This window comes from Dermacentor andersoni, chromosome 8 (assembly GCF_023375885.2).
Source record: "Dermacentor andersoni chromosome 8, qqDerAnde1_hic_scaffold, whole genome shotgun sequence".
Classification (NCBI taxonomy): Eukaryota; Metazoa; Arthropoda; class Arachnida; order Ixodida; family Ixodidae; genus Dermacentor; species Dermacentor andersoni.
Window position 1 is genome coordinate 36,317,865 of NC_092821.1, and position 26,013 is coordinate 36,343,877.

At 43.9% G+C, this 26,013-nt stretch overlaps 1 long non-coding RNA gene across 2 annotated transcripts in view; it reads right to left on the reverse strand.

Annotated features, from left to right (window-relative positions):
* Positions 1-284: 284 nt before the first annotated feature.
* LOC129383443 (uncharacterized) overlaps positions 285-26,013 on the reverse strand; it is an 87,113-nt gene continuing 61,384 nt past the window's right edge. For both annotated transcript variants that reach the window (XR_008611349.2, XR_008611348.2), the window contains one exon: positions 285-537. This is a non-coding gene — a long non-coding RNA (uncharacterized lncRNA). The remainder of the gene's footprint in view (positions 538-26,013) is intronic.

The window sequence follows — 26,013 nt, forward strand, 5'->3', positions numbered from 1 at the left end:
AGGCTGCGGAAGCTTCTGCGATGGTAAAGGAGGATAGCAGTTGCGTTCCGTGATGGTGGTCTCAAAGTTCACTAGGCGCTTAGCCGTGCTCCCTAAAGTGTTGCAGTAAATAGCTCCAGGCCCTCTTCACAATCCTTCCTTCTCCGATTAATCCCCGTATGGCGATTCAGTTTGCAAGTTAATGACTGCTGCAGATGTGCTGTTTGACGACTCTGTTCTCTTCAAAATTACGCAATCAAAGAACAAGCGTTTCCTAAATGTCCCCAATTCAACAAATACGCACCTTCGTCTTACCATTCTTTAATAAAGCAAATTGTTATCTAGGCGCTTTCGGCTTTTCGCTAGTATTGAACATCATCGTCGATTGTAATGGTGTAGTTAATTTTTATCTTTATGCATTGCTTTCAGGCCAACAACTGTTTGTATCCTTAATGACAATTTCTGGGCTTCGGCAGTAATGGTTTAATACGAAGTCACAAGCCCAGTGCCGATTCTTCACATCGCTCTTCTTGACCCAGTAGGTGCAGTATGTTCTAACTGGAAAAAAGAGATATAAAAAATCACAATAATGCATTAGTTTTAGTACAACTCGTAGTGGGCACTGAAAGCAAAAATAACGTGTTTTGGTCCCTGCGAGCTGCTACACGGATCCCTGTGCTCACAGCTAGCCTGGACACAGACATACAGTATATGTATAAACCAAACACCTTTCTAATTGTTCCTAATGACCCTTATGTTGAGCCAATAGCTGAGGTGTTATCAAGCTGCCATATGTAACCACCACATACGCTGTGTCTCAACATCTCGAAAAAAACACAAGACGAGAAAACTGTGGCCGACGAGATTCTTTGCTTCTTTTGCTTAATCTAAGCTGTTATATTGAAAGTGGATTGCTGTTTGCAGAAACGAATATTATGGCATATGGACAAGTTAAGCTGCACTTTGCGCCATGCACACAAAGAAGAAGGTGCGCTGCCCTTCAATCAATGGGAACTATATTTGACCATCCCATTTGGTGAATCCGTAGATTCAGCCTAGAACTTGCAAGTTTGCGAAAAAAAAAGAACAGAAAAGAAAAACATACAACGACTCGTACGAAGGTTGCAATCAGGGTTCCGGTGGAAGCAACGCCGACTCATCTTGCCCTGCAGATCCAGCGGCAGGTAACGAACTTTCACCGTGACATTTTTGATGACGTCGACCACTGGATTGCATTGTCATGACTTCGTGATTCCATTTTAGACCATGTTTGAATAACGCATTCTGCTAGGGCGCCAAGCCCTCGCAGCAACACGAGCGGCTGATTTCTCCTATGAGCCTCAGAAGTGTCGTTGCAGCTACAAGGAGGTCTAGTCTCAGGAACATTTGGTCAGCGCTGAAGGCGTCCGCGTCCATCAGGAGAAAGCTATCACTGTGGGTTTTTTTTTATTCTGCGGAGGAAAAAATATATGGGACGCTTACATGGAGTGTGAGCCTATTAACGGGCTGTATCGCCATTTCTTTGACGATCGCGGAAACATTGGCTTATTTTATCGGTGATAATGAAGCATTCACCCGGTGCCCATCGCAAGAGGTGGGTTTTAGAAAGCTCAGACATTCACTTGCTTTAGCACCAGCTCTCGGCTACTCCGAAAACAAGGCTGACACGGAGGCCCATCCAGATGCCAGCCGCTTCAGCCTTTGTGCCTTATTTGAGAGCACTTATGAGAGTGACCACGAGAGTGTACTTGTAAAGAGGAAGAGGCGCAACACAGCCAAACTGTCGCCGTCGCTCTCATCAGCATGTGTTATGCGCGCGTTCTTTGTCCACGCATGCTCTCGCCTACTTTCTGACTGCGCCTCGGTAAGGCCCAAGGAAAACGCACTCGTTTGCCGGCGAGGTGTTCGTAACTCGAAGGGTGCTCAGCAGCGTTACACTGGGTGGCATGGCTTCGTGGCGACGCACTCTGACCTCCCGCAACGTCTCACGTGATACAGGGGTAGCTGCTGTTCCCTTTCAACCACTCTGCTACGTCGAGCCGCGCTCGTTGCCGGCGTTCTGGCTCAATTCATACAATTACATTGAAGGGGCTGGATGTGGCCTGAAAATCTGGTATGTGTCAGATGCTTTGCCACGGGAAAGATCATGGGTGGACGCGCACGAGCTAGAAAAACCAAGTAGGCAAAACAAAGCAATAACAAAGTTGCAACCGAGCCAAACAATGCTTTCGCCTTTGTAGACAATTATCAGAATGTCTGTAGCTTTTATTGCAAAATGACGCTGCCAGGAGTGGAACATACCTTCTTGTCGCCACGAGTGATCTGCGTCACGAAATTTGGTTTGGTGCCGGAATGAAATTTAGCCTGATTATCTGAGGTTATCGTTGGCGCTTGTACAAACATGACTCCTATGCTACTGATTGGAGTTTGCAGCGTGTGGTAAATGCTATGTGCGACCTATGCCCATCGTCCTTTGTGTGAGAAACGCCAATTTTTGGAAGGTAGTTTGTCTTTGGCGATAGTTCTTTAAGTAAGCAGCTTACAGCTATTGCTTGTGATCATTATCCAACACGAAAACAAGAGCTTCCGTCAGTTTTCGTACGACATGTCAGGCGACAAGATTTCGTGGAGAGCAAGTTCTTTGGTACGTGGGCCTACAATGAACGTCCGAGCACAGCTGCTCGTGTCCTACGGTTCCGTGGCCTTTAACTGCAGTAGAAATGCTCTCCGAGACAGGGAACTGCAAGAATAGTTCCTGTTTAGTACGCGCTCATGTTGGTGATTCACAGAATCGTTTATCCGTTAAGAGAGCCTCCAGTAGTTGATGTGTAGCGCTACCACTAATCAGTCTTATACCACGAAAAAAGGACACAGGTCTACGATTACCTTCTCAAGTTGTAACACTTAAAGTCCAGAAATTATGTTCCAAAGATGCTTCTAGTCAAGCGCGCTCCTGTGGTTGTGGCTTCCATCTTCATGTTTGTCTAGCACCGCCCATACGGTGTGTATTTGTTACAGCACACAAAATTTTGAAAATTGCCTCTGGCAGATAATATATTTTAGTCCTTGAGCTGGACATCCGGAAGCGGTGGATATATCTCGCACGAGAAATCAGGATGCATAATTGATCTAGCAACAATATAATTAACTAGCTTTCTAGCTAATCACTTTATGGCACTTAAAGTTCAATACTCGAGTGGCAGCCGGGGAAATCGCAAGGGGTATGCGCTTGGGACGTAGGGTGAGGAGTCCGCTAGTCTCGATATACGCACTCTCAGACGTGCGGTAAAAATGCCCAGCTTTCTCGTACATTTTACCCAAACACCATTTTCCGTTTCATGCTTTAAGCAAAACGTAGTGGTGCGCCGTTCTCTTGTGTCGCAACGCTTTGGAAATGAATATATAAAAATTGCTGCCGTCCTAAAAATTGGCTCCGGGGGCATACCTTCCGAGCTCCCCACCCACAATTCGTGAACTTCAATATGTGCCATAAGATAATAAATTATGTGACAATAGCGCCTACGCCGCGTGTCATGCGTCCAGGTTATGCGGCGCTGTGACCCTGATGTCGAAAAGGTTGCCTGTAAGTGACGTCACTTGTCACGTGAGTGTTCGCTATAATGCAGGAAGCTGGCACGAAATAAAGGGTTGTCATAACGCCCGCCATTAAAGTCACCGCTCAGTTCGTTCCTGTGGCTATTCCGGCTGCGCTCGGCATACGGCGAGGGTCCTAACACTGCATGGTGTCAGGAGTGGCCGTTTTCTTATATTCGAGGGACGTTGGACTATCTGACAGCAGAGTCACGACAACAGAGTCAAGCCCTTTCACAATATGTTCGCGGTGCACCACAGAATAAATTGTAAATAGCATCTTTGTAATTCTTTGATCGTTTCTGGCAGCGATTGTGGAAATAGGAACACGCACTGACCAACCTTCTTTGCATCTGCAGGCTAGTGTCGTTGTTTTCCGCTCCCCGTGACCAACGTCCCGCTATGGACTTCCACCTTTGTGCCAGCTGCGCGGATCAAGAATATTCGGTGCTGTCAGAGCCAGCGTTGGGCTTGCGCCACCAGCCCGCAGTGGGACGAGGATAAAAGGAGGTGCAGCGAAACCGGCACCTTATTCTGGCAGTGGTTGTGGCAATAGGCACACGCACTGACCAACGTTCTTGGCATCTGCAGGTTAGTCATATACGTATGTATCGTTGTCATTTGTAATTTCATTATTACTGCAGCCGCTGCCAAATATTGCTGCTGAACTTGTGTTAACTTCTGCTGCCAAGCTTGGGTCTTCTCGCGCGGCCTCACGGGTGTCAATGGTGAACAATGCCTACAAACGCGGAGCTCGCCAAAAGAATTAATGACATTGAATCGAAGCTTTGACACATAAGCGAAAGACTTATTGATGACATTTACGAGAAATTCTTGCTGAGGGTGAGCAATTCAGGCATAGATGTCGTAGAATTTAATGCATTCCTTGCATACAAGGAGATTAATGTGCGACGGCCATATAAAAATTGGCAACAAAATTGGTTGCCTAGTAACGGCCACCGACCTCGACGTTGTTGATCGCGTTCCTACTAAAACAGAACATAAAAATATGATCGCTCGTTTCTGCTCGAGAACGAAGTAAGCCGAGTTCGTCGCGAAAGCACGGAAAGCTAGACTCTGCCTGAGTGATATGGGCCTCGCAACAGTGAAAGAGAACGCTGCCTTCGTTAAGAAACACTTCGCACTTGAAAATAAAGCTCTCCTTTCGAAAGCTTAGGGTCTGAAAAAAAACGAGAAACTGGAGATTTCTGTGGACAGAAAACTGTCATATCAAGGCTCGGAAAACAACCGAAAGCTGCGTCTTTCGCATCGCAACTGAATCTGACCTTTCAGTGATAACGTAACTTTATTTCACCTTTGCGCTACGCGTGTCACCTAGTCAAGTCTCGCAATTTCGTCCTATCTCACAGCTAACCAGTTAAAGAATCTTCTTTCAAATCATCAGCGATCTGTCTTGCATTTGAATGAGCGCAGTCTGCGCAAGCATTTCGATGAATTCTCTGATCTCCTTTCTTCATTCACCTTCCCATTTTCGGTCATCGGAGTATCTGAAACTTGGTTCAGTGACCACCATAAACACCTTTTCTGTTTTTCTAGTTTTGTTCCCGAATACTCTAATCGTCCGTTCAGTAACAACGGCGGCGGAGTGTTGTATGTCTATTCAGATATTACGTACAACCGAAGGAACGATCTTATGCTTAATGTAACTAATTGTGAAGACGTTTGGATTGAACTCCGCATAAACAAAGACCTAGTAATTGGTTGCATATATCGTTCACCCTCGTCACCAGCAATAGATTTTTGTGCTGCTCTCCATGGGGCTGCTAGCAAATTAAAACAAATATGTAATAATTATAGGCGACATCAACATTAACCTCGCTGATGGTACGTCTACTAATGCTTTGCATTATTGTGATTATTTTAACAGCTTTGGTTATGAATGTTTAATTAAGATACCGACATGATGTGATAACCACTCCATAGGTACATTAATTGACCATGCATTATCCAATTTGGCATATCCACCAGACGCAAGCGTTCTAATGACCAACATAACTGATCGCTATCCTATATTTTTAATTTTTCACTATACTCATGGCTCCCAAAAAATCACGTACACGAAGTTCTTTCTAGACAAACAATCATTTCATGAAGCCGTGTCGAATCTTGTCTGGTCCCTCATCTTTTCTACAAGGGATCCACAAAAATCATTTGGACTGTTTATCTGTATGCTTAAGTCCTGTTTTAATCGTTCTTCCTATGAAGTTAAATGCAAAAAGAAATTCGCATCGCCTAAGAATCCATGGATAACAGATAAGCTCCTAGCTTGAATGCGCAAGAAGGATAATCTCTACAAGAAAACCAAGCGACAACCATTAAACAAGAATTTAGCCATTCGGTACAAGAAATTTTCTAACCAGCCTTCAGTTTCATTGAAGAAAGCTAAAAAAGCGTGGTACGAAAGAAAAATTTTGGAATGCGGTAAAAACGCAAAAAGGAAATTTTAAATTGTTAACTCCTTCCTAAACAGGGCAAATAATCGCGAAACTATAAGAGAAATTGCTTATCAGGGTAAGGTGTACAAGACAGCCAAAGATATAGCTGATGCGTTTGCTGATTTCTTCTTTAGCAGCGAACTACAAAGACCTGCGCATGACAATCCCGTGTCCTAGCTCCTGCCACAGTCTTTCTTTTTATTTCCATCTACAACTCAGGAAGTGCTAAACATTATAAACAACGTGAATATAGCCGGCGCTGGCATCGATACATGACACCCTTCCCATATAAAATTAATTGTACCCTTCATAACTGATGTCCTTGCAGATTTAATCAACATCATGTTTAAATCTGTCAGTTTCTTACAGTAACTAAAACAAGGCAAGATCACCCCAATTTTTAAGAAAGGTGACTGCTTTTTAATTTACAATTATAGTCCGATCTGTGTATTACCTTTTTTAGCAAGGTAATTGAAAATCGTATAGAAAAACGTTTAACTAATTACCTTACAAAATTTAACATTATCTCACCATTCCAATACGGCTTTCGCTCAGCTTACTCGACCGAACTTGCTCTTGTTGCTCTAACCAATCAACTAAAACTCGCTATCGATGAAGGCAATTATGCAGCTTCAGTATTTGTAGATTTAAGCTAAGCTTTTGAGAAAATAAATCATCACATCTTATTTCGTAAGCTTGAATCATTAGGAATTACCGGCCCGGCAGTTTCGTTACTAGAAAATTACTTAACAGACAGAACGCAGGTAGTAACTATTTCAGGCGTTCATTCTAAAACCATGTTCACTAATACTGGCGTGCCCCAGGGTTCCATATTGGGTTCGCTTTTATGTTTACTTTATGTCAATGATCTCCCTAACTGCCTCTCTTCTTCGAAATGTATACTTTATGCAGATGATACTACTATCCATAACTCCGATAAATGTCTTACAACCTTAGTATCTAACCTTAATGGCGATTTACGCAGCCTGCTGGAGTGGTGCCATACTAACCAGCTACAAATAAACCCGTCGAAAATAAAATTTGTTTTATTCACTTCCCACCAACGAACACTTCACTGTATTCCTCCTATTTATCAGGGCACAAGTCCTATCCCTGCAAGTTTTTCACGTAATTATCTAGGCATAGAAGTTGACAGAAATATTAAATTTATCGAACACTTAACCAAACTAAAACAGAAGATTTCCTACGGGATAAGGGTACTTCTAAAAGCACGAAACATACTTAGCCATCAAATATTACTGTCAATATACTTTTCGTTTATTCACTCCCACATTAACCACTGCGTTACATGATGGGGAAACACTTACGTGAGCCATTTAAACTCATTGCAAATCCTACAAAATTAGGTATTAGGATAATTACATTTAGCCCATGTAACAACGCCTCATACCTTTCACGAGCTAATCGAATTCTTTCAGTCACACAACTCGTTAAATATAACCTAGGTACGTTTTTGTTCCGTCAAATCAACTACACGCGATGCGATAGCTTGATACCACAATCTTCTCTAATAAATACTAATATTACCAGGTTTGCAATAAATAGAAACATCATTTTACCCAAAACCCATACTAATTATGGCAAGCAGAGCGTCCATTTGTCATCTACCGCATTCTGGAACACACTACCCCCCTCCATTAATAAAAACACTTAAAATTCACGAATTTCAGAAACAATTAAAAGATTCTATTCTGTCAAATACTGATGCCTAGTTCACAATAATAACATTATTTCAGGGCGCCTTCATTTCATTTTCATTACTATACCATCAGGTTTCTGTTTCTGCTTGCATATACATTCGAGTTAGCAAATCGTACTGTGTTCGTCACGTCACCAATGCTGCTACTTTATTAATTGTCAAGGAGATTATGTAACATTGCTTTTTTTAATGAGATTTATGCACATGTAATTCTTCAATCATTTCATTCGTACTAAAACCTGTAATTCTTCCATGTTAATGATTTGCTGAAACTGCTGTAATTTTGTTTTAATACGTTTAATTTGTAAAGGAGGTCCCATTGCAGTTTTTGACTTCGGGACCTGCTTCTGTACATTATCATCTTGTAAACTTTCTAATCATCTCAATGAAAACCGATTCTGATTCTGATGCATTTGTACTTACGTGCAATTATTTCTGCCTTTTGGACAAATCTAGTACAAACCCTAGAAGGCTATCTGTCACAGGCGCGGGTAAAACTTCTGTAAATTCTAAGACAAAACCCACTATGCAAGAAGCCAGCCTCATCCTTTTATCCTCGTGGATATTTCTTTAACGTTAGCGCAACTCAGAATGAATACCCGCCGTGGTTGCTCAATGGCTATGGTGTTAGGCTGCTGAGCACAAGGTCGCGGTATCGAATCCCGGCCACGGCGGCCGCATTTCTATGGAGGCGAAATGCGAAAAAACCCGTGTACTTAGATTTAGGTGCACGTTAAAGAACCTGAAGTGGTCGAAATTTCCGGAGTCCTCCACTACGGCGTGGCTCAGAATCAGAAAGTGGTTTTGGCACGTAAAAGCACATAATTAAAAAAAACTCAGAATGATTGTTATTGGAAAGGTGACCTAAACAATCCAGAATGAATGAATACCTTGTTCTAGCGCACTTATACTTTCCGACCGACGTGCCAACCATAACTAATCAGTAGAAGTAGGCGAGTATAAAAATTTTCGAATACAAATGGAATAGAAGTAGTTTGAATCTCACATCGAATCGAATATGGAATAGTAAAACTCAGATACACATATTTCGAACCGCAATATTTATTTAGGTATAATTAAGTACACTGCTTACACAGACAAATGAAAAAAATACACATTACCATCTGTGTTAAATACATCTTTAATCGGTAATATTCAAGATTCGCTTCTACACTACTATATAGTAAATGAAGTTCCAACACAATGCATAGCAACATTTTTTCTTTGTATATCATGGCAAAAAATATAAGAAGAATACCGTAACTTAGGTTCTCAGGAACGGAGGAAGCCTAAAAGCAGTGAAGAAGAAACTAGGAATTGGCTAGAATCAGATGTATGCGTTAAGAGACAAAGCCGGCAATATCATTACTAATATGAATGAGATAGTTCAAGTGGCTGAGGAGTTCTATAGAGATTTATACAGTACCAGTGGCACCCACGATGATAATAGAAGAGAGAATAGTCCAGAGGAATTCGAAATCCCACAGGTAACGCCGGAAGAAGTAAAGAAAGCCTTGGGAGCTATGCAAAGGGGGAAGGCAGCTGGGGAGGATCAGGTAACAGCAAATTTGTTGAAGGATGGTGGGCAGATTGTTCTAGAGAAACTGGCCACCCTGTATACGCAATGCCTCATGACATCGAGCGTACCGGAATCTTGGAAGAACGCTAACATAATCCTAATCCATAAGAAAGGGGACGCCAAAGAATTGAAAAATTATAGACCGATCAGCTTACTGTCAGTTGCCTACAAACTATTTACTAAGGTAATCGCAAATAGATTCAGGAACACCTTAGACTTCAGTCAAGCAAAGGACCAGGCAGGATTCCGTAGAGGCTACTCAACAATAGACAATTTTCACACTATCAATCCGGTGATAGAGAAATGTGCGGAATATAACCAACCCTTATATATAGCTTTCATTGATTACGAGAAAGCGTTTGATTGAGTCGAAACCTCAGCAGTCATGGAGGCATTACAGAATCAGGGTGTAGACGAGCCGTATGTAAAAATAATGAGAGATATCTATTGCGGCTCCACAGCCACCGTAGTCCTCCATAAAGAAAGCAACAAAATCCCAATAAAGAAGGGCGTCAGGCAAGGAGATACGATCTCTCCAATGCTATTCACAGCGTGTTTACAGGAAGTATTCAGAGACCTGGATTGGGAAGAATTGGGGATAAAAGTTAATGGGGAATACATTAGTAACTTGCGATTCACTGATGATATTGCCTTGCTTAGTAACTCAGGGGACCAATTGCAATGCATGCTCACCGACCTGAAGAGGCAAAGCAGAAGAGTGGGTTTAAAAATTAATCTGCAGAAAACTAAAGTAATGTTTAACAGTCTCTGAAGAGAACAGCAATTTACAATAGGTAGCTAGGTAAGGAACACAAGGAACACAAGTGGTAAGGGAATACATTTACTTAGGGCAGGTAGTGACGGCGGATCCGGATCACGAAACGGAAATAATCAGAAGAACAAGAATGGACTGGGGCGCGTTTGGCAGGCATTCTCAGATGATGAACAGCAGGTTGCCATTATGTCTCAATAGAAAAGTGTATAATAGCTGTGTCTTACCAGTACTCACCTACGGGGCAGATACCTGGAGGCTTACGAAAATGGTTCTACTTAAATTGAGGACAACGCAACGAGCTATGGAAAGAAGAATGATAGGTGTAACGTTAAGGCGTAAGAAAAGAGCAGATTGGGTGAAGGAACAAACGCGAGTTAATGACATCTTAGTTGAAATAAAGAAAAACAAATGGTCATGGGCAGGACATGTAATGAGGAGGGGAGATAACCGATGGTTATTAAGGGTTAGAAAATTAAAATTAAATTATGGGGTTTTACGTGCCAAAACCACTTCCTGATTATGAGGTACACCGTAGTGGAGGACTCCGGAAATTTTGACCACCTGGGGTTCTTTAACGTGCACCTAAATCTAAGTACGCGGGTGTTTTTCGCATTTCGTATTAAGGGTTACGGACTGGATTCCAAGGGGAGGGAAGCGTAGCAGGGGGCGGCAGAAAGTTAGGTGGGCGGATGAGATTAGGAACTGTGCAGGGACGACATGGCCATAATTGGTACATGACCGGAATTGTTGGAGAAGTATGGGAGAGGCCTTTGCCCTGCAGTGGGCGTAACCACGCTGATGATGATGATGATGATGTTGGGTTACCCCAACAAGCTCATAAATCGCTGAACAATTAATTTTTTTTGTTTAGGTTCAGATTTTCCGCGTACCATTTGTTTATGCTAAGGATGTTGGCAACCAGGAAATGCAACATTTGGGAGCCATACGTTATACGAAGTCGGGGTAGATGCCATTTCTCTTTGCGTCTGGTGCTTGTATGAGTGAGCCTTTGTGTCACCGATGAGAGTTGGATTATGAACTTAGCCCGAGGTAAGCACAAGTAATCGAAGGCGCGAAATATGGTAAATGACACTATATGATGCATGGGTGATATTCTATGTTTAATAAACTATGGCCCGGTATGAGCGCTGTAATCTGAGCCAGAAACTATGCGAATAGCTTGTTTGTGCAGAAGTAGTAGTTTATTAGATGCACGCGAGCCGCAGTTCTCCACACGAGATTAGAGTAGCTTATTTGAGAACGGAAATAATGAATGATATATTAATTTTTTAACTTTCACGGGAAGCAAGTCACGACCTCGTGAAAGAGCTCCTCCAGATTTTGACAAGTTTAACGAAAGATAATGGAAGTGATCAGCCAATTTAAGATGCTCGTCAAATATTTCGCCAAGAGATTTATATTTACTTACGATTTCGATAGCGTAGTCTCCAATAAACAGTGGGATTGATATCGTAATTTTCCGATTTATGGAACGCAAAATAACAGCCGTTGTTTTATTATAATTATTTAAGCTGTTTACACGTGAACCGTTATTGAGGCTTTCTAATATGACGTTCGCTTCAAGCACGAGTTCATTCGATGAGTTTTCAGATAAAAATAAACTAGTGTCGTCGGCATATATTATAAATTTAGCTTTCTTGGAGATATGGAGCAGATCTTTTACATACACATTAAAAAGGAACGGACCTAAGATGCTGCCCTGCGATACTCCGCATCTTATAGATTCAAAACTGGAGCTACAACCATCGACACATACAGATGGCTGCCGTTTTTCAAGGTAAGATCTTGTGAGCTTAAGCGGATTGCCTATTATACCGTATGCATTACGTTTATCTAAAATAATGTTATGATTGATACAGTCAAATGCTTTGCTGAAATCAATAAAGGTGCCCAGTGTTAGACGTTTATGTCAATAATTTACAAAATTAGTTCTTTTTGTTTAGGCAGCGCAGATTCCGTAGATAAACCTTGTCTAAAACCAAATTGGGAATCTGTGAACAGGCGATTATCATTACAGTAACTTTCCAAAAGCTTAAGCAAAACAAACGATAAGAAAACAGCACGAATAGCCTATCAACATCCGTAAAGCTTGATTGCTGTTATATACGGCCAACTGAGCGCTCGTTGCCGCTACTTCGTGCCAAGAAACTGCCGCCATCGCAACCGCATTCCCAGCTTTTCGACGCGTCCAACCGAGCGACAGCCTGGTGCCTGCTCCCATTGCTTGGTGCCAGAAATGACTGGACGTCACACTGCATAACATTGTTCGTCGTCAACCTGTGCAGGTGTTGTTTGTTGTGTTGACAGCTCCCCAAATTTGCGTGCCTTGGCATTAGTCACCCTAACGTGGACTCCACTCCACTGTTCGCCTTCCATGAGCCACCCAGAAGGCTGGAGGCCTGGAAGCAGTGACTTTGGCAGCAGTGACAGCGGTGTACGCACGTTTTTACAAGTATCCATTGCATTTTCCAGAGCGTAGCACCGAAGAATATCGAGAACTGTCAATCACTGCTGAACGGCTGCGGAAACCACTATCTTATCGACGCATGCGAAAGAACACGACAACTGACTGCAAGCGACGACTGGAGGACGAGGGCTTAACTGGTTACGGCGTCTGGTCCTCATATATTTGGCACCGCCCCACGGATCGGCACTTTGGCAGCAGTGACAGCGGTGTACGCATGTTTTTACAAGCATCCATTGCATTTTCCAGGTTGGTGCACATGTTGTTACATTGATCTGACATAGCTAGTACAATACTTAGCCGCTGTCGCTGCTGCCCTGTGCCCTTTCTGTCCTGTGTATGCTTGTTGTACCTATCATGTCAAAAGAGTTCGCAAAGCTGTTGCAAGATTTTAAAGACGTAATTAGAGCCGAGTGGAAAAGCACAAAGGATGCTGTCGAACGAAGCATGCGCACAGACGAGGGAAAAATGCGTGCGGAATTTGAAGAAATAAAATCTAGCTTGAATTATGTTAGCTGAAGTCTTGATGATGCGAGCCGTCGACTTCACTTTGTTCTCAATGAGAACAAAGGTATTAAGGAGGAAAATGAGGCTCTCAAACTCATGATCCATGCTCTCGAAAAAGATGTTACTGACTGTCAAATAAACATCTTAAAATCGGAGCAATACTCGCGAAATGAAAATATTGAAATCAAGGGAATAGGAAAAGCAGATGATGAGAACCTTGCACAGCTCCTCACGAAAGTTGGTGAAGATGTCAGAGAATGCATATCAGCCTGTAACGTGAATATGTGCCACAGGGTGCAGAATAAAGATAACGATAAACCGAACATCATTGTCCAGTTTCAACGCCGGGAAAAACGTGACAGGGTTCTCAACGTCGCTCGAAAAAGATATCGAACGCTGCCATCGGATTGCAAAGCAACGCTCCAATCTATATAAATGAGCACTTGTGCCCGGGAACGAAAAAAATCCTGGGGATGGCAATATCCGGAAAGCGCGAAGACGGTTGGAAGTTTGTTTGGACAAGGAATGGGAACATCTTTGCTCTTCGTACGGAGAAATCACCTATCATTGCTATCTGTCGCGAAAGTGATGTGGAAAAGATTAGCAGCACCTCACAATTCTAGTGTTACAACCATTCGATGACGCCTATTCGCAATGTTATGTTGGCTAATTATATCGCCCCTGAGGACATTCAGCACGTTGTGAAATCGAGTAAAAACGGTAGTACGTTGTTCAAAGTAATGCATTTAAACGCACGGTCACTTCAATCAAAAAAAGATATCACTTTGCCGTTAGAATCATGTGGCATAAACTTTGACCTTTTAATGTTCACAGAAACGTGGTATACTATTGAGGCAGAACATTTCATGCAGCCGGGGTTCAACCATTTCTTCTTAAACCGCACAGAGAGTAAAGGAGGTGGCATTGCCATTCTAACGACCCTTGGGTTTTGTGGAGTATCTTAAGAATACAGCCTCATCACAAAAAACTACGAAGCCTTATGTATGAAAAAGGGTACAAATGTGTTCGCTGTTCTGTATCGCCCTCCTAGCGGTTCTATGGCTGATTTCCTAACATTTATTGATCGTCTTTTGTCACATGCAAATGCTATAAATATTATGCTTACTGTCGGCGGGGATTTTAATATAGATGTCTTGAAGAACTCAGTCACAAGTAATGAATATTTATAAGTGCTTGAGTGCAACTCTTTTGAAAATGTCATTACTATGTTAACACGAGTTACTCAATCAACAACGTCGTTGCTGGACATGTTTGTTACCAATTCTATACCAGAAGAAAGAATTTCAGGGGTACTATCATCATGATCAGCATCAGCCTGGTTACGCCCACTGGAGGGCAAAGCCCTCTCCCATACTTCTCCAAGAACCCCGGTCATGTACTAATTGTGGCCATGTCGTCCCTGCAAACTTCTTAATCTCATCCGCCCATCTAACTTTCTGCCGCCCCCTGCTACGCTTCCCTTCCCTTGGAATTCAGTCCGTAACCCTTAATGTCCATCGGTTATCTTCCCTCCTCATTACATGTCCTGCCCATGCCCATTTCTTTTTCTTGATTTCAACTAAGGTGTCATTAACTGCGTTTGTTCCCTCACCCAATCTGCTATTTTCTTATCCCTTAATGTTAAACCCATCATTCGTCTTTCCATAGCTCGTTGCGTCGTCCTCAATTTAAGTAGAACCCTTTTCCTAAGCCTCCAGGTATCTGCCCCGTAGGTGAGTACTGGTAAGACACAGCTATTATACACTTTTCTATTGAGACATAATGGCAACCTGCTGTTCATCATCTGAGAATGCCTGCCAAACGCGCCCCAGTCCATTCTTGTTCTTCTGATTATTTCCGTTTCGTGATCCGGATCCGCCGTCACTACCTGCCCTAAGTAAATGTATTCCCTTACCACTTGCAGTGCCTCGCTACCTATTGTAAATTGCTGTTCTCTTCCGAGGCTGTTAAACATTACTTTAGTTTTAAGCAGGGGCACTAAGTTGCGACATAAGCGATCACTTGCCTATATTTATTTTCATGAAAATGCCAACCCGGCGTACGTGAAACCAGAAAAATTCACGTACCTCTCAGTGACACCTGCAACATTGGAGCACTTTAGGAACCGTATCAAGCAATTGCATTGGAATGATATTTTGGCCGATGGAGATGCAAACAACTCGTATAAAAACTTTATAACAACATTTAAGAAGTTTACCTTGAATGGTTTCCTCTCAAGACATATCACAGACCAAGCAAATCGGGGAAACACGTAATGCGGACTTACGGGCTGAGTACAGCACTGTTAGAATTAAGTTGAATAAAGAAAAGGAAAGGGCGAAAAGGGACTACTACTACCACATATTGGATCCACAACGTCGAGAGCAACGTAATACCATGTGGAACAAACTAAATGAAGTACTGAATAAAGGAGCCACTCTCACTAAAATCAGTAATCTCGAAATAGACGGAAAAAGGTTAAACGGGACTGAGCTTGCAGAACAATTCAATGATTTCTTCGTGAAAATTGGAAATGCCAGCCACATCGCACAAACAACAACCGGCATAAATCCAATACCAAACACGCTTTTCCTTAAACCAACTTCCAGTTCTGAAGTAAAAACACTAATTCAGTAGAATAAAAATTAGTCGCAGCTCTGATCCTTATAGCATAGAAATGCGACCAATAAAGAATGTATTAGATATCATAGTGGAAGTACTAACACATATCTAAAGCTTCGTGTTATCAACAGGTATTTTTGCAACGCTCATGCAACTAGCAAAAGTTGCCGCAATATACAAAACAGGAGACAAAAACAATTTAAGCAATTATCGCCCAATATCTATACTCCCCATTTTCTCGAAATGCCTTGAAAGAAATAATAGACGATAGAACTGGTATCTTCTCGAGAAAGTACAATCTTATTACCGAATGTCAACATGGTTTCAGAAAGAAGCGTTCAACGGAGAGCGCTCTATTAGCACAAAAAGAAATCATATTATACAATATCGAAAATGCGCTTTTGACACTTGCATTATATTTGGACTTCAGTAAGGCATTTGATCGCGTAAGCCATGAATTATTATTAAATAAATTAAAATGCTATGGATTTATAGGAATCTCACTCCAACTTATTCAGTCGTATTTGAGTGCGCGGTCTAAGTACGTTGAAATAAATGGTTTTAAATCACGTACACAACCAACTAAACTTGGGTGCCACAAGGTAGCATTCTAGGGCCTGTATTATTTTCATATTACATCAATGACATAATCAAAATCGACGAAGATTGCAAATTTATAACTTATGCTGATGATTGCACAGTATCTTTAGTGGAAAAAAGTTAGGTACTCTCGAGGCACTAGCAGCAAGCACCTGTTATAAGCTTCGCAATTGGTGTACTAAAAACAATTTAACGCTAAATGAAAAAAAAAATGTGTCATTTTTCGAGCCCTCGGCACATCCCTCCAGTTACCTTACCATATTACCCTAGGTCCATACAAAATTTCAGTAACCAAATCATTTAAGACGCTTGGAGTAATTTTTAATGAGCATGTATCCTGGAATGAGCAAATAGGTCAGATTAGCTTAAAGCTGAGACGCGTGGTTGGTGCTTTAAATCGTTGTTCATATCTTTTGCCTCTTACCATACAGCGACTTATTTATCAAGCTCTTTTCCATGGTCACTTGAACTACTATGCTTTAATATGGGGAAACACTGCCTTAACCAATTTGAATAAGCTAAAAATACTTCAGAAACGAGCTATTAGGGCAAAGACAACATACCATACCTTGAACACAGCAGCTATCTTTTTGTGAAGCATAAAATTGTTACGGCGAACAATATATACAAATACAGGCTGCTACAATCCTACATTAGTGCAAATCGTGGGAAGCTTGACACATTTCTCACACTTGCAAGTCTTGAACCTACTCAAAGTATTTGCTTCCATCAGGATAAACCCCCCTGGAAAACTCCATTCTCACGCACAATTTACGGAATGCAAAGGCTTAGCCACACATTACCAAGCACTCTTAACGCATATGAGCAGCAAGACATTGAAATCAGTACACTAAACCCCACCAATGTAGTTAGCTTGTTTTTGTAACTGCGCATTCCTTAAAGTGTATTGCTTTATATCATTAAGTTTTCACTAAGCATAGAACTACGATGCCAATTTGTCTTCTCTTGCTTCATTATGAGCAAAAATGATCCTATATGTACTATTATTTTTTGTACTGGTGTATAATAATTATTTGCTTTCGCTTGAGTGCTTACCCCGTCACTTTAATTATTCACTTTTTGCTTGTATAATTCTCTTTTTGCTTGTATATTTACCCTGTCATTGCTCCTACATGGTGGACGGTGCTTAGTCAAGCTGCAGTATCCGCAGCTTTTTCGCCGTCTCCCCTTTTTCGCAGAAGTTTTTGTTTGGTGAAAATAAAACACTGACTGACTGACTGACTGACTGACTGACTGACTGACTGACTGACTGACTGACTGACTGACTGACTGACTGACTGACTGACTGACTGACTGACTGACTGACTGACTGACTGACTGACTGACTGACTGACTGACTGGACCGACCGACCGACCGACCGACCGACCGACCGACCGACCGACCGACCGACCGACCGACCGACCGACCGACCGACCGACCGACCAACCGACCGACCGCCCGACCGACCGACCGACCGACCGACAAGAATACGAAAGAGAAAGACAGAGCGAGAGAAAAGAATACAGAAAAAGGCAGGGAAGCTAACCAGAGGTAGTTCCGCTTGGCTACCCTGCACGGGATGAAGAGTTAAGGGGGATAAAAAGAAAGAGTGGATGGAGGAATAGAGAGAAAGAGAGACGAGCACGATCAAAGCGCGTACACTATAGAGCGGTAGGGGGCGGCGTTCTTAACGTCTATAGTGAAGCCCCGTAGACCGCAGGAACCTTAATAACACGAGTAAGGCCTTCAACGCGGATGTTCTTTCGGTGCACTGACCTAAACGTTTGAGTTCTGATAGTGGGCGATTGTGCAAATGATCGAGTACTCTGCAGATCACTTCTCTCTGGGCACTATATAGTGGGCAGACAGGGATAATATGTGCGAGCGTCTCATCACTTTTGCATGTGTCAACGTGGGGCTGTTATGAAGCAGAAAGAACAGAAAGAAGGGATGACAGACCAAGAGAATAGAAAGCTGTAGCTTCACATCCAGAAGGTGAGTGCCGTGACAACTCAAGTACGCCAAGTGATTTCAAGCTATGTCGTATGGACTAGCAGATTAAACTAGAAAAGGCTGTCGACGACATTGCCTTGTCATAAGCTCAATTAGAAAGAACTTGCAAGAGGTGTAACTTCGCTCCGGGCACATGGTGGCAGCAGTTGGTGACTTCGTTGACAAGTGCAGTCACAAAGCTCACACCGATAGAAGCGGGGACTACGAGGAAAAATTACCGCCGCTTTTAGTCCCCGAAGATGGTCGAACGTGAAGCTGTGTTAGTTACACCGAGTGTTACACCATGCAAGTCCAACTTCGCAAGCAGAGTACATAGTATATCTTCCTTTTCACCATTCGTTCACCTCATTTTCGCTTTTGCGGTTGGCAGCTTCTTCCTCAGGAGCACGCACTACTCGTGGTCTTCCCGCAGTTGCAGCTAGGATGGTATGTGCGGAACCACTAATCCAAAGGTGCGTGTGTTGGGTGCAAGGCCCACCGCTGGAGATGCGGGCGCTGCAGTCGTTTGGCGATTGGTTGAATTGTATTGACGTGACTGCCGGCATGGGCGCTTAGTCTCGCGTTTTAATCTCTGGGCACTGCTGATATCTGGTTCGGTGCCGATATCTGGTTCGATCACAGAAAATGCACCTCATGACAACCGTACAAGATTTGCGTATAGATATCATTCTTACAGGGGGACAGGCGTCACTCCAACCCCTTTCTCCTTGTTGAGCTCTTATTTTCTTCTCCCGCTAAGACACGTAGCTCCTCTTTAGAGAAGTCTGACAACGACGGAACAGGGTCCGCATAAACAGTTTCATTGTAATTAAGTCAACGCTCCTGAGGAGAAATTGACTTACACCGGAAGCGTTCAGGCAGCGTTTCAGAGGGACGAACAAAATAAAACGAAGTTCGCTTTGAGACCGCACGCAAATTTTCGGATTTGCCTGCGGTCTGGAAGTAAACATCGTTGAGTGACTTAAGGGAGCCTTAGTCTATGAAAGTGGAAAAGGGTTTTAGAATGCATGTCTCGAACAACTCGAGCACTCTGAAGCGACTGATGTCTTGAATGCGCGATAGACAGGCTGTAGACCCGATAGAAAAGGCGGTTCGGCTAAATAATAAGTATACGACACGGTAAAGACTCACTGCCGAGCACACGCCTTCAAATTGAAAGCAAAACCCAAGACGGCATTTCTCCCAAAAAAGGGAGGCGTAGGTGAAGCCGACGGAACGAGATGGATCAAAGACCCAAGAGCCCAATATAATGGTGCTAGTCACCCTAAGGAGGACATAACAGAGAAGATTGTCACGAAAAAAATCTAGAAGGGACAACCGGTACGGTGTTACATTTGTCACCTACTAAGGCACTCTTCGGGACGAACGCTTGGAGCTTCTGCATCCATATCTTCAGGAGCTTCAGGCAAACAGAAAACCTGTAGGGTATTAAGTGAGAACTAAGGACATAAGCGGGCGTCTCGAAAGCGCTACCCTTTGATTGGTAGCGCCAGTTTCACCGACGCGATCATCTTAGGAAAGATGACGAAGTCAGGAGAGGCCACGAGTGGCGTGGGAGCTTAGCTCGCGCTTGGGACCGCAGATATAAAGCTCAGTAGAAATTAAGCTCCAGTGCTGGAATAACGTCTCGTCGTCTTTCTCTCATGTGCTGTAGAATTGGTGACCGCGGACGTCTGGATCAACGTGAAACTTGTGCCGGGTAACAACGCGCCACATAAAAAGGAAATGGAGGCATGTCGAACACCGACGAAAAACGCCAGCAAGGCTCGAGCAAACGGTAAGCCGCTGATCTCGCTTCAACCGCTGCGCTTGTTTCGACGTCATCCGCCTGCCAGAATTTTGGGAGCAGAACCCGACGGCGTGGTTCGTCCAAGTAGAGGCCGGTTTCGAGCTTTCGCGGATAATGCCACAGACCCGCAAGTACCTCATTGTAATAGACGCGCTTCCTGCGGCCGTCATGCAGGAGATTGCCGATCTTCTCCTTTCGTTCGCGCCCACTTTTCCAGTGGTGTCTTATGATGCAACCAAGGGCGCTACACTGGATCGTGCAGCTACGCCGAAGTACACACGAATACAACAGCTACTCTCATTCAAGCAGCTGAGCAATCAATGCCCAAGTCAGTTGCTGCGCCGAATGTTTAACCTTCTCGGCCCACGCGCTTTCCCCCACGGACAACGCCTCTGTAGGTAAGCTATTTCTTCAGCGCTTGGCTACTCAAGTCTAGATGGTGCTGTCCACTGCTTCAACCCAGCATCTGTCAGAGCTCGCTGCATTGGCCGACAAGGAGATGGAAGTTGCCGATCCCCATCGGCTGTTCGCAGCTGTGATGTCGGCGTCAGCGTCGTGCACTGCGCATTCTTTACCTCCAAACCGGCGAGAGACAGCATCGAGACCATTTCCCGTGGCTGAGTTGTGCGACAAACTCAACGTGTTCCTGGTTGTGATCACTCGTAGGAACCTTTCTTCTCGTTTCCGTCGTAATCGCCCATCTCCATCCCCTCAGCGCGGTCCGTCCAGCGAGCGCCAGCACTACGGTGCAGCAGATCAGCCAGCCAACTTCTGGTATCACTGCCGTTTTGTTGTCGAAGTACGTCGCTCCTTTCTTCCTTGCTCTTTGTCGGGAAACCGTCCGACGGACCGCTAACGGCGATGAATTCGGTCACGGCCCCACCACAAGTCGCCTCTTCTACGTCATCGATAAGGTCACTGGGCAACGCTTCGCGACCGACACGGGGGCACAGGTTAGCATTCTACCTGGACACGAGCGGATCACACAGCTGCTCCAATTCTGTACATACAAGCCGTGAATGGAACTCGCATTCCGATATTTTGACAACGCTCGCTCGCACATAACCTGGGCCTGCGAAGAGCGTTGCGATGGTTGTTCATGGTTGCCGACATTATTTCTGCTATTATAGATGATGATTTCCTTACGTACCATGACCTCATTGTAGACGTCAAGCGACATCTCCTGGATGCGACAACCTGTCTCTCTGCAAGACATTGCAGCGCGGGAGACCACAAATTTAGCACTCTATAGCGTTGCGGTTTCCAATGGATCCTTCTCGGCTTTGCTGCGAGAATTGCCTGAACTCACCGCGTCGCCCTACTTAACAAATCGTCTGCCATGACGTGCAACACCTAATCACTTCCGGACCTCCTGCATTTTTCCGGCCACGTCGACTTGCTCCGTACCAACTCAAATTGGGACGTGCAGAGTTCGAGCACATGTTGGAATTATGCATTATTTGCTCGTCCACAATTAAATGGGCACTTCCATTCCATATGGTACTTAAGGAATCGGGCTACTGCAGGCAATTTAGGGGCTACAGATGTATAAATTCTAAGACTATACCAGATCGGCACCCTTTACCCAACACACAAGATTTCACCGTTGCTCTGCACGGTGCCAATATATTTTTTTATTAAGTCTAGGCTCATGGGGCAGTGTCCGCCGAAGCGTGATCGCTCCATATAAAGACAGATTAAAGGCGGGTTAAAGAATAAAAAACATTTCATAGTGGCAGTTAGTGAATGATAACGTTATAATAGAGATTGGTAGAGGTTAAGAATGACTGGTAATGACTAATAATGACTAGTAATGACTACTAATGACTCCGAAATGACCAACATGTTTAACGACGACTTGTAATGACCACAATTGATAAGAAATGACTAGAAATGTCTAGTAATGAATAGTAATGACTGCAATTACTATCTACTTGTAATGACTAGGAAATGACCAATGTGTCCAACAACATGTAACGACTACAATTGTTTAGAAATTACCAAAATGCTTAGTAATGGTCAGTAATGACTAATATTGACTACGAAATGGCCAATATGTCTAACGACGAATTGTAAGGACCACAATTGATTAGAAATGACTAAAGATGCTTAGTAATGACCAGTAATGTCTAATAATGAGTGAAGTTACTTCTAATGACTACTGAGGGCTATGATGTGACCAACATGTCTAACGTTGGCTTGTAATGACCACAATTGATTACAAATGACTAAAATGTTTAGTAGTGAGCAGTAATGACTAAAGAAAGAAGCGAAAGAGAAGAGACAATGAGAAAGAGGCGAAGGATAAGAGGAGGAAGAGTAGGTTTTTACCGTTAACCTCTTAAGAGATAATTTAAGAGACCCTGTAGTATTAAAGATGGACCTTGCCCGTGCCTACAACAAAATTCCTGTGGCTGAGCAAGACATAGCTAAGACGCCCATTGCAAGGCCAGTCAGACGCTTCGAGTTTCTGCAAATGCCGTTTCGTCTCGGGAATGCCACCCAGTCTTTCCAAGGTTTTATTGAAACAGCAAAACATGGATTACCCTTTACCAACGTCGAGGACTTGGTGGTATTGAGAAAATGCGTCGAAGAGCGTTTACATCTACGACTTTTGCTGCAACGACTATCTCAATATGGCATCGTCATCGACGTTTTCAAAAGCGAGTTCGTGTTGACAACTTGGAGCTTCCAGGACATCATTTTGATGCTAGTATCATTCGCCCACTTTCATCAAAAATTGAAGTAGCAGAGAGCTTCCCCTAGAGCACAACGATCACAATGCTGCGGCAGATCCTCGGTATCGTTAAAATTTACCGCCGATTTATCAGGAACTGCGGTGCCACAGTGGCGCGTCTGGATCGCGTCCTTGAGACGCCGCCACTGAATACGCCTTCATCATGGTCAAAGGCGCATTCGAAAACGCGTGCATCTCGCACATGCTAACCCCATAGCATCATTGGCCCTCATGATGGACGTGTCCATCACAGCCATGTGAGCGGTTCTGCAGCAGCGCATCGATAATTCATGGCAACCCCTAGCCTTCTTCTCAAAGAAACTCGCTCCAACCCAAGCTCGCCACAGCACTTTCGGTTGACAGTAGCTTGAACTTACCTCGTCAGCCGTCCCTTTTGCAATATCGTCGTGGGCCGACGCTTTACCGTCTTAACGAATCACAAGCGCTTGACGTATGTGCTTTACAAAATATCGTGAGCCCATACAGCACGAGAAATACGCCATCTATTGTTTACTTCGGAATTATCTACTGACATCTGACATGTCAGCGGCGAGCAGATTGTACCTGCTGACACCCTTAGCCGTGTGAACGTCGTCACAGCAACTGCTTGTCCTACAGCACTAGATGTGCAGATACTCGCCGAATATCAAGCTAATGATTCTGAGCTCCTTCAACTGCGCCCTTCGAAAATAGCACTACGGCTGGTCGATATCGTGCTTGATGTGGTCACACCCATCTGCGACACTTTTACAGGCACACCGAGACCATTTGTCCCCAGCACGTTAAGCAAGTAGCTTTTCGACACACTGCACCAGCTCGCTCACCCCAGTGTTCGTGCTACACAACACCTTATTTCATTGCACTCTGTATGACCATGGATAAACGCCAATGTACGCGACTGTATTCGTGCATGTGCACCCGGACAAAAGTTCATAGGTATCCTGTTCTGCCAGCACGCCAGTTTCTCCAACCTGATGATGATTTCGTTACTTGATCACCTCTATCGAGAGGTTTACCCGTTCGCCAGAAGCAAGGCCACTTCATGAGAGCTCTTCTGCAACGGTCATGGCAGCTCTTTTCACAGCGTCGGTCATCCGGTTCGGATGCCCTACCAAAATTGTTGCTGAGAGATGGCAGCAATTCAAGTACGCTTTCTTTCTAGAGCTTCTGCGCTTGCTTGGCACGGATCGTCTGCGCACAGCCACCTACCATCCCAAAACCAATGGCCTCGTAGAACGCTTTCATGGTCATCTCAAGTCAGCACTGATTGCTCATGTACAGCTTCTGACTGGACGCTTACCTTTATCATTGAAAAGGAACATGTACAATCAGTACATTTTACCGGTGCTGACATATGGGGCAGAGACTTGGACACTGATAAAGACGCTGGCGAACAAGTTAAGGACCGCGCAGAGAGCGATGGAATGAAGAATGCTAGGCATAATGGTAAGAGACGGAAAGAGAGTGGTTTGTATCAGAGAGCAAATGGGTATAGCCGATATTCTGATTGACATTAAGAGAAAGAATGGAACTGGGCAGGTAATGTAATGGGGCAGGCTCGATAACCGTTGGACCATTAGGATTCCAAAATTGGTACCAATAGAAGGGAAGCTCAGTCGAGGTCGGCAGAAAACTAGGTGGGGCGATGAAATGAGGAAATTCGCGGGCGGTATTGGGAATTGGCTGGCGCAGGCCATGGACAATTTGAGATCGCAGTGAGAGGCCTTCGTCCTGTAGTAAGCATGAAATGAGCTGATTATAATGATATTGATGATGAGTTTAAATTTTCGACAGCACCAAATAGTTCATTTTCGAATACGAATAAGAACAGTTAAGGTGTTATATGTGATTTGTATTCAAACATTCGAATGTTCGCCCATCCCTACTTATTGAAAACGAAGCGAGTGAATTGGTACTATTTGTCGTTTAACAAGGTTTCGTTTGAGCGATTGATATTGTTATGCTAAAGCCAAAGCATGTGGGGAAGAAGAGGACGGCGAAATACGCTTGTCTTTGAAGCGGCTCAGTGTCCGTGCAGCAACCCTTCTGTCGACTACAGGCGTCTCAATTCTGTGACCAAAAAGGATGTGTATCCACTTCCCGCATCGATGATGTTATCGACTGTCTTCATTCCATATTCTAATTTTCATCTGTGAACTTCCAACTGGATAACTGTATTCAGCCTCAAAAGACTAAGTCACTATTGTGCCACCAGAGGGACTGTTAGAATTCAACGTCATGCCGTTTGATTTGCGCAACGCGCCTGTCACATTTCGAAGGAAATGGACGCAATACTACGTGGCCTGAAATGGTGCATTTGTTTATGTTATCTTGATGACGTTTCCTTTCTGGTCATACTCTCGCAGTGCACAATTATCGACTTCACATTCTTTTGACGCGTCTCGAACAATTTGCCCTTACTCTCAACGCAAAGAAATCTCGATTGGGCCAACAAGAGGCGCTAGTACTTGACAAGTACGGCTTGCGATCAGACCGACAAATGGTCGCTGTAGTTAATAACTTTAAACAACCGCAGTCACAACGCGAGCTTGGTTGTTTCTTGGGTCTTTTCTCGTACTTCCGAAGTTTCTTGCCCGACTTTGTGCATACCGCCAACTCGCTGACTTTGTTGCTGCGCAAGGATAAGTCAATTATCTGTACAGCAGAGTGCGATTCCTCGTTTCGTCAGCTTAAATTCCTACTATCTTCTGTACTCAACTTCGTTGTTTTGACGCCACTGCCACAACAGCATTGCACACCCACGTGAGTCGAATCAGCCTTGGCGCCATCCTGGTGCAGCGTTTTGATGCCACCGGGCATACCATTGCCTACGCCAGCCGTTCATTGAGCAAGCTTGAACAGAACTACACCATCACAGAGGAGGAGAGCCTGTCTGTCGTATTTGCTGCCCATTAGTTCCGCCAATATATATAAGGGAGCCGTTTTACTATCGTTGATTATCTCTGCTCGCTATGTTGACTGGTTGGTCTGCGCTATCCGGGAGAAGAAGACGAAGTGATGCTTGTAGAGACCACTGTTCCTTCGCGCTGCAGTATTTTCGGCTTTTCCCGTGTTTTACTGGGAGACGCCGCGCTCCCATTAGCGCGGCAATGGAAGTTGAGTCGGCATAATGCCGACGCGACGGGACTGCTTCGGCAG